Here is a 15041-nt window from a genome sequence, read left to right on the forward strand (position 1 = left end):
CATAACTATCAACTCTAACCGAGGAGAGACCTAACTTTGACACCAATCTTTTTTCCTTATAGAAAGAATCAAGAACCTCCAAGCCAGGCTCAACTAACTCTTTAATAAGGTCTATCATGGAGTCCATTCCTCCTTCAGTAATATTCCAGTTAGATTTAATACTTAATAATCTAACAGTAACAGACAAACGAGAGTGTGAAAACCCGTCAAACAAAGGACGACTAACAACATGCAATTGTTCATAAAATTTGCCCACTTCGCTATTAGGAACAGCTTCGACATTTTCCCTAAAGTTGCTCCCGTGTTGCATCCCAAAAGCATCGTGCACCATTTCTATCATCCTAATATCTTGATATTCATTTTTCCCTGCAGACCTACTACTTTCTCAAACAACAAAGTTATTTTACACAACATCACCACAAATACTATACAATCTTAAAAAGTCCTCATGAACCCCCTTCTATAAAGATGTTCCTTTACTTCTTCTTCATTTACAAGATTTATACCTTCAACAAATTCCTCCCTAATACCCACTCTATTATCATTGTTCCGTTGATATATCCAGCTATAATCAGGTTCCATCTACGCAATCAATTAGATTCTACTAATTAGATCAAGTCACAAAATTTAATTATCACCAAACATAACCACATTAAAAAAAAAACCTTTAAAGTCCCCACAGTTAATCATTTTCAACCTACCAAGTCACCAAACATAACCACATTCAAAACAAAAAATCACCTTTAAAGTCCCTACACTTAATCATTTCCAACGTACCAAGTCAACAAATATAACCACTTTCATCCTAAAAAATCACCTTTAAAGTCCCTACACTTAATCATTTTCAACCTACCAAGTCACCAAACATAACCACATTCAAAATAAAAAATCATCTTTAAAGTCCCTACACTTAATCATTTTCAACCTACCAAATCACCAAATATAACTACTTTCAACCTACCAAGTTACCTTTAAAGTCCCTACACTTAATCATTTTGAACCTACTAAGTCACAGAACATAACCACATTCAAAACAAAAAAATCATCTTTAGAGTCCCTACACTTAATCATTTTCAGCCTACCAAGTCACCAAACATAACCATTTTCAATCTATCAAGTTACCTTTAAAGTCCCTACACTTAATCATTTTCAACCTACTAAGTTACCAAACATAATTTAACGCCCCGAGATCCCATCCCGAGACGTCACACGGTGCTTATGGACTTGAAGGACCACAAGCTAACCCTTTACTGATATCTGTACCTGTACACTGCATCATATATGAAATAAATGCGAAACCTGGCCATAAGGTTCAACACATCTATACATACTCAAAACTGAAAACTAAATACTAATACATTCGTCATCTGTCTAAAAAGCCTCTAAACTGTGTGAAATATGGAGTTGATGGGACAAGTCCCCAACTAACTCCGTCAACTGAAAATAATAAAAATCTGATACAAATAATAGTAAACTAAAACTTGTCCTTAAAAGAAGAGGACTCACTGCTATGACTACTGCTGGTGACTGGGACTGAACTGCTGAGGAAACTCTGGGTCCTGTGCCTCTGAACCTATGGTTCCAAATAAAATACCATAGCGCAAATACGTCAGTGCAGGAATGTACTGAGTATGTAGACGAGGTAAGGCTAATGCAAAGGCTCATGTATACACAATATCTAAACTGAATGATCATGGAAATGTCGTACGAGAACACATACATGAATGCACAGACCATAAACACAATCATCACAACTCTAGGTACTGAAACTCGGATACCACTTTACTGCAGACTGAACTCACTACTAACACTGGGATACCGAATCACTGACTCATCTGATATTGAGATCTGAGGATCTGGATGTACTTACATCAAGAACTAAATTCTGAGGTTTACTGCTTTTGACTGACAGGATTAGAGATCAACCTTTCTAACGAATGATATTCAGAAACTATTATCAATAATAAGAAATATGATTATATCTGAATCTAACAACAAGGATACTCAATAGAATTTGAGACTGTGAATCAAGCCTTTCTGGCGGCATATCTCTGAATATGATATCAAATAACTGTATACGTGACCAAGCCTATCTATCGAGATGGTCCCTGAATCAATGGAACTATCTGAGTTCCTCATAATGATAGATGATTGTATTTGACAGTCCTAATTTCTGAAGATTGATACTGAAATTGAAATTATAGGAAGTAGTTATTTAATCGACATGCCCCGACCTACCACAGGTGGGTTCCAACCTATAACCCTAGTTGAAAGGGTGTTAATATCGTGCCATGGGTAAAGATCTCTCTCTGGTTAATTCTCTCTGACGGATGACCCTACCTGGCAGTCGACCTAAGGCAATATAATAGTCAAATACTCTTTCTCTGGAGGTGACAACCTTTTCTGGCAGTGAATTCTGTATCCTGCATTGGCTACGCAGTTTTGGAGTTTGAGGATTGCTACTAACGACTCTGGCCTCTCTCTCTCGCTGATGGAAGGATCTGCCATCCCTTCCCTCGCTCGGTGCTAGTTTTTACTTTCAACTGAAAGACTCTAAAATGAATTCTTAACTGAAAGCAACTGAACTGAATCTGATACTGATCAAGTTTTTCAAAGGATAAGAATGAATAAGCTGAAATCACTTAATTCCATATCTGCCGGAACTGGTATTGAATCATGGTATCTGACTGACGATACATAGCTTGAATAAATTACTCGAATCACTTTTGAGATTAGAATTGAATCACTTGAATACTATTAGATCTGAACTGATTACAAGACTGAGGCTAGATTACTAGCGATATAGAGATTACAGAGATAACTGAGATTATAGAAATTACTGAATTTTCTTGAGTTCTGTAACTGTCTGAGGATATAGAGTTCTATAGTTCACTGAGTTCTGAGAATCATGGCTCGACTGGAATTATCGAGAAACTGACACGGGCTTTAGACAATAGCTCTATTATCGGGTATAAATACCCCTAGGACTCAATAGCATAAAGGTAAAACATAATTATTTATTCATCATCACGATCGTTCAAGACATTACCTCAAGCATTTAACAATCACAAATATCTTATTCATTATCACAGTCGCCAAGGGGTCACTTTAAGTATCTCAGAAACATAATCATATAATAACGTAGGGGAAACATGCTACTAGGTTGTACTCTATTCAACAAGGTTTTACCTCAACTATTTCATACCTATATCAATCTTGACATGTGTTTGAATATCACATGGCTTGGGGAAACTTCATACTATCATGTCATAACTTACTTGCTAACCACTTAGCATGTATTAAAAACTTAGCATATATCAAGAGCACATAATTGGGGAATTTACTACTATCACATCTCCACTTATTCACTAAGGTCCTTCAACAAACACTAAACATGCACGGGTTCACACTTATTTAGGGATTTCCTACTGCTCTGGAGTAATTCATTCACTTGGGCATTTTATCAAACACTAGGCATGCATAAACTAACTCACAATTTGGAGTTTTATCTTCAACATGCTACAATGGCCCTTATGCTTCACCTAAGCTCTTTATCAAACCTAGGGGGAACATGCTTCGATTATTCAACCATTTCTACACCTATTTGACATGAAAACATCACATAGAAAGCAACATAAGGAAGATTCATCACAAATATCACATGGATTCCACCTATCAGGGTTAAGGCTCATGAATCTTGTAAACAAACATGAATTAAAACTCAACAACACATTGAACATCAATTTCAAATCATACAAATCATTAACAACTCATAAACATAAAAATCTTTGAGTTTTGAAAAGGGTTCTTGAGCTTCTTGGATGAAAGGGACCCAAGAATCAACATCTACATACCTTGGGGAAACTTCTTTCTTGAAGGTTCTTGGAGAGATTCTTGATTTCTTGACTTCTCTTGATCTCTCTTGATTTTTCTTGAAGAAGAAATAAGGGTTTTGATCTTGAAAATAAACCCTAATTTGATGTTTTGGCTGAATAAGAAGTTATGTTCCTTGATTTGGGGTGATTGGGTGTTAAATGAGGTGAAAAATAACCTAAAAATCTCTTTAAAATAATGTTTTAGCGCTGTCTCGGACAAATCTGAACGTCACTCTGGTGACTAACCGTCACTCCCACCATCACTTTTGATCCAGAAAAGGGCCTTACTACTTCAGTTTTGACAGGCAAAGTTATGGGCCATCACTGACTTGACGGTTCATCAGTTTGTCCGTCACTCCTAGACAGCTCGGATAGCTCTCAGTAAAACGGCCATAACTTCTTACTCCGATATTGGATTTTGGCAAAACTGGTATCGTTGGAAAGATAATTCAATTATATATCTGTTGGTAGGTTATAAGATCAAAAATTCTTTGTAGAATGGAAGATATACTCATTTGAAGTTGACTATGACAATGTCCTTCTCAAGAATTTAATCGGTAAGGGATGTTTTTATTCGTCTAATAGCTAGGACATATTTAAGGCCTTAATACACATCAAACTTGATCGTAAAACTAGCAAATAACTAAGATTTATTTATCATGAGCTTGAATCATGGTTCTACTATCGGTTGGGATTCTTGGGGTATTACACATAACCACATTCAAAATAAAAAATCACCTTTAAAGTCCCTAGACTTAACCATTTTCAACCTACCAAGTCAACAAACATAACCACTTTCAACCTACCAAGTTAGCTTTAAAGTTCCTACACTTAATCATTTTCAACCTACCAAGTTACCAAACATAACCACTTTCAACCTACCAAGTTACTTTTAAAGTCCCTACACTTAATCATTTTCAACCTACCAAGTCACCAAACATAACCACTTTCAACCTACCAAGTCACCTTTAGTGTCCCTACACTTAATCATTTTGAACCTACCAAGTCACCAAATATAACCACATTCAAAATAAAAAATCACCTTTAAAGTCCCTATACTTAATCATTTTCAACCTACTAAGTCAACAAACAGAACCACTTTCAACCTACCAAGTTGGCTTTAAAGTTCCTACACCTAATCATTTTCAACCTACCAAGTCATCAAACATAACCACTTTCAACCTACCAAGTCACCAAACATAACCACATTCAACCTACCATGTCATCTTTAAAGTTTCTACACTTAATCATTTTGAACCTACCAAGTCACCAAACATAACCACATTCAAAACAAAAAAAATACCTTTAAAGTCCCTACACTTAATCATTTTGAACCTACCAAGTCACCAAACTAAACCACATTCAAAATAAAAAGTCCACCTTTAAAGTACCTACGCTTAGTAAATTTCAACTCACTAAGTCATCACCTAAGTCACCAAACTTAACTACATTCAAAATAAAAAATTCACCATTAAAGTAGCTATACTTAGTAAATTTCAACTCACTAAGTCATCATGCAAGTCACCAAACTTAACTACATTCAAAACAAAAAATTTACATTTCAAGTACCTAAACTTCAACATTTTCAAGTCACAAGTCATCACCCAAGTCACTAAACTAAACCACATTCAAAACAAAAAATCCACCTTTACAGTACCTACAATTAGTAAATTTTAACTAACTAAGTCATCACCCAAGTCACCAAGCATAACCACATTCAACCTACCAAGTCACCTTTAAAGTCCCTACACTTAATCATTTTCAATCTACCAAGTAACCAAGCATAACTACATTCAAAACATAAAAACACCTTTAAAGTCCCTACACATTCACAACCAAGCCTTGAGCTTTCATACCAAATGATACAAGATTAAGTTCACAATACAAGAAACAAGCAACAAGATATCAACAACAATGCTAGTGAATCGAACAAGGCCACATACGGCTTCACTAGACTTCAATATGAACAATAACAAGAAGATAATAACAATGCTAGTGATTCAAACAAGGCCACACATGACTTTACTAGACTTCAATATGAACAATAATAAGAAGATAACAACTTACCTTTGCTTGACCTAAATTAAAGTGAAAGAGATAAGCGGTCACCCAAAAAAATAGCAAAGCAATCCTTTTACCAGATTCAGAATCTTTCAAATAGTAAAATTATTAGAAAGAATAATCTTTCGCTTAAATAATTACAACAATTTAGTAAAGGAATAGGAATAAGATTTTCCCCTAAAAAAATTAAACAATTAATGAGTAAAATGGAGAAATAAATGTCAAGACTAACCAAAATTTATGTAATTTGAACTCAAATTCATAAACTTTAGATAAAATCTAACTCAATAACACAAAATGTTAAACCCTAGAATTCAATTTACACAAAAATCAAACAATTAAAAAGGCAAATGATGAAATTAACCTCAAAAGAAAGGTAGTTTAGCTAATTAAACTGATTAACTAATTTTTTATTAAAATTAATGTAGGAACAAGCCTAAAATTAGCTAAAATCTAGCTAAATAAAATAAATATCCAAACCCTAGAACTCAAACTACAACCAATTGGCGAAACTAACACTAAATCTTATAAAAAATTAGCTAATTCGACCTCATTTCCAAAATTAGCTAAAAAATCTAACTAATAAACCAAAAATCTAACTCACAAGTTGGATTCTCCGGAGAAGATGACCGATCTACATCGCCTTCGCCGTCGCCGGAGTTGTTGTTTTGGACATTAAAGGGGGAAGTTTGGAGGGTTTTGGTGTTAATGTTGCTGTTTTGGATAGGTATTTGGGAGTGAATGTTTGGTGTTTTTTTTTTTTTTTATGTTGAACGAGTTGGGTCGGGTAAACGAATTATATATATTTTTTAATTATTACGAAAATCGACCACTTGTGGTCGATTTTCATAATAATTAAAAAAATATTTTTGAAATCAAATTTTAATAAATTACTATTAATAAATTAATAAATTATAAAAATAAGTTAATAAATTAAAAGTTATTTTTTAACAAATTAAAATTTTAATAAATTCTATAATATTTATAACAACATCTAATTAATTTAATACAATTCATACATATATAAATACACAGTAGATACAATGTGTGTGGGAAGCGGACAAAAAATAATTAATTTAATATAATTCGTATATATATATATATATATATATATATATATAAATTAGATATTGTAATACCCCACATTTTGGACTAGACTGAAAATCCATCATTCCTATGCGTAGATGTTTCAAAAGCCTCGAATCCTATGTAAATTTAGTGTTTTAATCAATTATGTAGTGTGGGAATATATTTGAGCATGAATTTAGATCATAGAGGTTCCCCAACTCAATTACAAGTTGAAAGCTTTCCTATCGCTCAAGTTTTAGTGAGTGTCAAAACTTGGGTCAAATTCAATCGGTCATAACTCCTTGTATATATTGAATTATAGGATATACTATATATTAAATAAAATCTCTTTGAATTAGCTTTCCAACGATACTAATTTTGCCCAAATTCGACACCCGAGCAAGAAATTATGACTTTGCAAAGTGGAGTACGTCGCCTAACGTAAGGTGTGCGACGCACAACCTAAAGTATGCCATAAGGTGTGCGACGCACAACCTAATGTATGCGATCAGGTGTGCGATAAAGTGAGCGCCGCACATGTTGTAGCCCAGGTGACTTAAATAGTTCGTTTTTGGGGCAAAATGATCCTTTTCCCACCCCTATATAATGCCTAAACATAGAATTAAGTCCTTATTTCACCAAAACATATTCTTTCTCTCAAAATCCTTTCAAGAAAACAAGCTAGAGTTTTCATAGAAGATTCAAGTTCAAGCAATTCTCTCCATCAATCTTCATGTAATTAAGAAATAAGGTATGCGTAGTGTTCATCCACGGATCCCTTTCATTTGTGGAGCTCAAGAACCATGTTTTAACTAATAAATTATGGCCTTTATGTTGTTGTGTGATTATGTTAATGTCGATGGTTGTTAATTGTGTTTCAAGATGGTATCTAAATATGTTTCCAAGAAGTGTATGGGCATGTTAGTTAGAAACTCATGAATTTGGGTGGTTCAAGATTTCTAAATTTGTTAAATACACCTATGCTTAATATTGTGCATGTAAGGTGTTTGATAAAATGCCTAGAATGATAAAAATCATGTATTATAACTTAGGGGTGAGCTACATGATAAATTCATGCTAGTCTATTATGTTCAAAGAGCTCACTTGTTATTGTTGTACAATATATGTGTTAATGGAATGTACATGATGATTGGGGAATGAATTGATAGTGTGTCTATATGCCTTCCATGCTATGAACAAGATCATAATTTTGAAGTATCACATGAGTTATCCCCAAATTATTACAAGATGAACTAAATGTTACATGTTTGCCATTCCCTTATGCTTAAATGATTTCCATGCTATCGTTATGAATAGTATATGTTGTCAGAATGCCCATGATATTGGAATATGAGATTCATGACTTGATTATAAGCATTCCTATTCATGTTAGATATTATGATGAACATGCACTTCATGATATCCCTCACTCATGTATTATGGATTGTTATTGATGGTTATGTACTCAAGAAAGTCAAGTTGTGTCAGTTTTCTTTCATCGAGTCCTGGGGGTACTTGTACCCGAATGTGTGCCTAGAGCTATGTCATGTTATCACACTACTCTCAGTCAAGCCATGATCTAAAGAATTCAGTCAGTTATGTGACTCAGGAAAACTCAATAATCTCAGTAATCTCAGTAATCTCAGTGCTCAGTAACCTTAGCAACCTCAGTATTCATAGTTAATCTCAGTAACTTCAGTACTCTTAACCAGTACTCAAAACTTAGTACATTCCGTCAGTCATCGGAATCCAGTAAACTTAGTTTAGCTCCGCTAAACTATACCACTAGTATCAGTCCAGTTAATCAGTATCAGTTCAGCTAATAAATTCAGTTCAGCTTAGTTATTTAGTTCAGTGTCCGTCAGATGGGACTAGAAGTTATCACCTAGTGAACCCAAGGATGGAAACTCACCTTCCAGTTCAGGGTGTGATTCTTAGCAGTCATCCTTGTGTTCCAGAAATACGTAGCCAGTGTAGGTTGAGATATCTTAACCTGTTAGAATAGGGTTGATGAGGTGGCTTAACCTATCAGTTTAAGGTTCCCATCATTCTCATTTGAGTACCTTCCAGATAAGTGTCACTCACATCTGTCCTTACAAGTGGTGCGGTATTGACACCTCTCTAGTTGGGGCAGAGACTAGACCCCAACTTAGCTATATGCGTTATTGGGGAGTGTCGGTTAGACAACTACTTCCCATAGTCTCAGTTTCAGTCTCAGTAAAAGAACTCAGATAGTTCTTCAGATTTTAGGACTGTCAGATACAGTCAACTCAAAAATAAAATAGAACTCAGATAGTTCCTTCAGATTTATGGACTGTTAGATATAGTCACTTATGCTATCAGTTATATCAGTTCTCAGAACTGATGTTATCAGTCACATCAGTTATCAGAATTCATGATATTAGTATTCAACTTTAGGACTGTCAAACATAGTCAACCAGACCAGTTCTTGATAATCAGAACTGCCATATACAATTATTCATGTATCAGTAACATAGTACTAGTCCCTCAGTATTTAGTAATAAGTATTAGTTCCTCACTTATTAGTGATTTACATACTCAATATTCAGTTTCAGGACTGTTAGACACATTTAATCAGACCAGTTCTTCATAATTCGAATTGTCAGAAATAGTCGTTCATCTATTCAGTAGCTCAGTATCAGTAAACTCATGTTGTCAGTATTTAGACGCAGTAGTCAGTATCTCCATGAGTTCAGTTACAATTACGTATTCTCACGTTCATATTAGTCAGTATTGTTCATACATATAACCCTTTGCATTTAGCCTACCTCACTCGTTTACTCAGTACAATCAGAGGTACTGACGTATTTTCGCTATGGTGCTTTCTCTTATGTTACACCATAGGTTCAAAGGCACGAGCTCCAGATCAGCAGTAGCATTCCAGTGGTCAGAGTTTGCAGTGAGTCCTTCTTATTCGAGGATGATATGATTATTGCTTCATTTACTATTTTAGTTCAGTTTCTAGATGGAGTTAGTTGGGGACATGTCCCATCAACTCTTTACTCAAACAGTTTTGAGGCTTTCTAGACTATATCATGTCAGACAATTATTTCAGATTTGTTTTGGTATTGTTATACCATTTTCAGACATTGTCTTATCAGATGTTTATTCAGATTTGAACCTTATGGCCATTCAGTACATGTTTCCGCATTTACATGTTATATTATGCAGTGTACAGGTATAGATATCAGTCATGGGTTAGATTGTGGTCCTTCGGGGTCATGAGCACCGTGTAGCATTCCGATTCATAAAATTGGGGTCATGAGCACTGATACGTAGTTATTTTATCATAACATTAACACGAGTAGTATATTTCCTCAATCATATGATAATATCAATGAATTTTGCAAATTACGATAAATTTGTGATTAATTAGCTTTTAAATACGATATATATATATATATATACCTCGTAATACTAGTCTTACGTTATTACAACTTCAACAACATATGCGTGTCTACATTGACCTAAAATAGTATATCTATTTCCTTAACGGTATGATATATATCAATGTATATTCAAACTATTTTGATATATGGATTTAGTTATCTAGCTTTCGATTACTACATACGTCACTACAAGAGATATACGTATATATACATATATTTAATCGTCTATCAGCTTCCAAATACGTACTATAAACATCACATACACAATTTTACTACCCTAGAATAATATACTATGTATTTCACAAATACTCAGATGAATTATCGATTACATTATCTTATGTCATTAATATACCTTCATTGTATAATATGTATATACTATATATATACCTATACATACACACACATATACACACTATCGACTATATCAAGTTCTAAATACGTACTATATATATCACATACATACACAAGTATATTATGCAATAATATAATGCGACGTGTTTCATATACATACTCAGATGAGTGATCAATTAATTATATTTGATTAGCTTAATATACTAGGTTTAGACTACATCGTTCATCAATTGATCACTATATGATATATATATATATATGTATATATATGTATATGTATATGTATATATATGTATATATATGTATATGTATATGTATATGTATATATATATAAAAATATTTATATCTATGAACTCTTGAATGTGCACTATATATATCACATCCACAAGTATATTACCTTATAATAGAACACGTTCATTATATTCTGATGATTTATCGGTTATATAATACATTATTATGACTGAAATATTAACATAATATCATTATCTCAACGACATGATATATACACACACATATTCATTATACAAATATTATGCATGTTTAACATCATTTAACGTATATACGAAGAAACATATTTATTTTATATATTGAAACATAACTAAAAGATAAAGATAATGTTTAACATAATTTGTTTATTTTATTTCATATATTTTTTAGTATAATTTTTTCAAAAAATTTAAGAATGATTGTTTTTATTATTATTATACTGGTTATCTACAACGTGTGATCAGTGTAATTTCAAAAAAAATTATATATATATATATATATATATATATATATTACATTATATATATAATTATTTTTAATGAAAATAATATATATATTTGATTACATATATAATGGTTACTAAAAATTATTTACTTTTTAATTTTTTCAGTTAAAAAACCGACCACTAGTGGTCGTTTTTTTTCAATCTTTTTTCATTTTAATTAAAAAACTGACCACAAGTGGTCGATTTTTTTAAAATATATTTTTTTAAACTAAAAACCGACCATTTTTTTTTAAAATAAATTAAAAAAGAATTTTGGTCGGTTTTTAAAAATATTTTTCAATTATATTTATTTTAAAAACGACCACAAGTGGTTGATTTTGTTATTTTTTTAATTTTTATTTGTAAATAAATAATAATTAATATAAAAATTATTGAAATAATTATTTTTGATTTTTTAAAATATAAAAGCAACCACATCTGTTCGCTTTAAAAAAAATTTAAATAAAATTAAAAAATAGATCACTTGTGGTTGGTTTTTTCCGACCATTATGAGTGGTCGGTTTTTTGTGGTGATTTTTTCAGTTATTTTAGTAGTGAGAGAACTGCCATAAAATATTTGCATACTTAATTAACAATGACTTTTATAATTTGTATTGTGGCAGTTTCAAACAGTCATAAAATAAATATTTTATATGATCTATTATAATTGCATAATATTTCGATAGTTTCACCCTACACAGTTAATTATTCTATAATACCAATTTTCATGAATAATTCAATTTTTTTTGAAAATTTTCATTATTAAAATAAATATATTTCATAATAACGTATTCGGTATATATTATTATATTGAAAAAAATATTGGGAGAAAAGTTGATGGTTGATGGCGTTTAAGAGAAATTTGTTACTTTGAATAAATTTTTGTCCTTAATAAATTACTCACGGTAATGACTCTCTGCCCATGTATAGATATTTATATCGCACACTATACTCAAAGGTTTATGTGACCGACATCTCGTGTCCGCAACAAATATTGAGCGAGCCATTAGTCATAACTCACGTCTAAGTGTATTGAACTATATCGAGTACAAACATCCCAAACACTATTGCAACCAACTAATCACAATTTGCATATATGATCATTATCAAAACATACATATAGACTTCACTCTAAATATACCTTTAGCCCAAAACATCCATCTCCATTCGCCTCTCAACCCTAACTCTACTATCTCCATCGATTACTATTTCTAATCTCTCCTCGCAGTGACAACGACATTTGATGGGTTCAGACCACTAGACGAGAAGTCACTAGTGGAGTATATAAAAGCTACTTTAATTTTTTGGTTTTAATTTTTATATCAAATAAACTGACTGACCAATAACTCGATAACTAATTGATGAATAGCCATTAAGTCAGAACAAATCAAATGATATCATATTGGGTCGTTAGGAATTCAACATATATAAGAACCGATAATAGATAAGTTAAATCATTTATAAAAAATGAACCGAATCTCTACTCAACTAATTAAAAAAAAGCACCAAATATTTTTTCTCTATTGTGATTTGCATTTGAGACATCATGGTCCTTAGCCTAATACAACAACTATTTTCCTCATCATCCTATTGGAGTGGATGGAAATGAAGATAAATATGGGTTGAGTGATGACACAGGCATAAATAAGAGTCCACTTTGCAAACAAACATGATAACTAACCATAGATTATAAACAATGACATAAAAAGATACAAATATAAAAGAGACACCAAAAGTTGCAAACTTTCGTAGAAACCTCAGCTCCCTCTCAGGATTGTTCACATACAGGTAACCTTATGGACTCAAATATATACAATTTAAGACTATTAAAAATAGAGGGATTCCAAGCCTCAATTGCATAGCTACAATACATCTATAGAGTATCTCTTACAAAACAAATTATTTCAATTTTGAAAATGTGCTTCTGTTAAATTAAAATTAAAACTTAATAAAAAAAGAGAGGAAAACTTAAGAAAACATCCATGTTGTTTTTCCCTCCTTTTCTATGTTATTTTTTCCTCTAAATTTCCACCCTCCCTACATCTTCCCACCATCCCCTATTCTCTCATTTTCTTGGTGAAACTTTCCTTTACTGAGCTATAAGTTTTTTTATGATTTCTTTTGGAGAGATGAATTCATCTATTACCTACCACTAAGTCTGTTTTTTTTTTTGTTCTCAGATTCTTCTAAATATACATATTATTTTCATCAACAAGATTGTTGGATACAAATTTGTGCTTCAGATTTGGAATGTAGATGTATATTTTATTTCATTCACTACTAAGTTTTATTAATATTGTGATGTCATGTAGTTTATCGATTCTTTGTCTATTCGTATGGTACTAAACAAATTATTTTTGTCAATTACTTGGTATTAACTTGTTATCTCAGATATTTTCATATTTTGTTCACTTATCTTTTTTATTCTTAATATGCAGTGATTCTAAAGATTAAACATTTTAAGAATCCATTAAAGTTTGTGTAATACCCCGGGAAATTTTTCGTTGAAATTTTGTGCGTAAACGTGTTGGGTTCTATCTTCTAGAATAAATTATAAATTTTTCATGCATACTGTCTTAGATTATGACCCACCATTACGTAGAGTATCAAATAATCTATCCAACGATATGTGGATCATCCAAAACGGACACCCGAGCGACGAGTTATGAACATTCTGATCGAACCGTGAATAGTAGTGAACAGTAAAATGTGCAGGAAAAAGTACTGAGGCCTGGCGTATTTTTGGTCCAACTTTAAACGATTATAACTCCTTGTACATAATGATATGGGTGATCTACTATATATCAACGGAAAGATCTGCGAGTCCACTTTCCAATGAAATTGGTTTCATCCAATTTGTCTATCGGAGAAAAAAGTTATGGTCGATCTACTTCAGCCTATCAAAAGCAAATTTTTGGGTCAACTTCAAACGATCATAACTCCTCATACACAATGATCAGGGTGAGATAATATATATCAACGAAAATATATGAGAGTCCTCTTTCTAATTAAATTAGTTTCATCCAATTTGGATATCGGAGTAAAACGTTATGGTTGATTTACTTTAGACTATCAAAACACTCCACCAAAAGACAGATTCGAGAATTATTTGATTTTTAGGGCGTTTTGGTCATTCCCTCTCACCCAAAATGCATCCAAACCCTATATTAAAGCCTATTAGAAGCATTATATGTTATATTTCATCACATTTCCTCAAAAAGAAAACCTTAAGCTCCTACATCCAACTTCAAGAACCTCCAAAGTTCACCATTACTTTTGCAAATTTATTCAAGATTCCAAGTTCCTAGTTCAAGAACTTCAAGAACCATCATTCAAAGGCATGATTAACATCTCAAAAATGAGTATCGATCTAAAGGTCATCATTCAAGGTATGTGGAGTTTTTTTAACAAGAACTCTCTTTCGTTCTTGTGCCCAAAAATAATTTTCTTTTTAAAGACATGATTTTTATTTGATTTTTACGAATTTGAAGCATGAACCCATATCTTATGATGATCATTATGAAA

The sequence above is a fragment of the Capsicum annuum genome, chromosome 3 (assembly GCF_002878395.1).
Source record: "Capsicum annuum cultivar UCD-10X-F1 chromosome 3, UCD10Xv1.1, whole genome shotgun sequence".
NCBI lineage: Eukaryota > Viridiplantae > Streptophyta > Magnoliopsida > Solanales > Solanaceae > Capsicum > Capsicum annuum.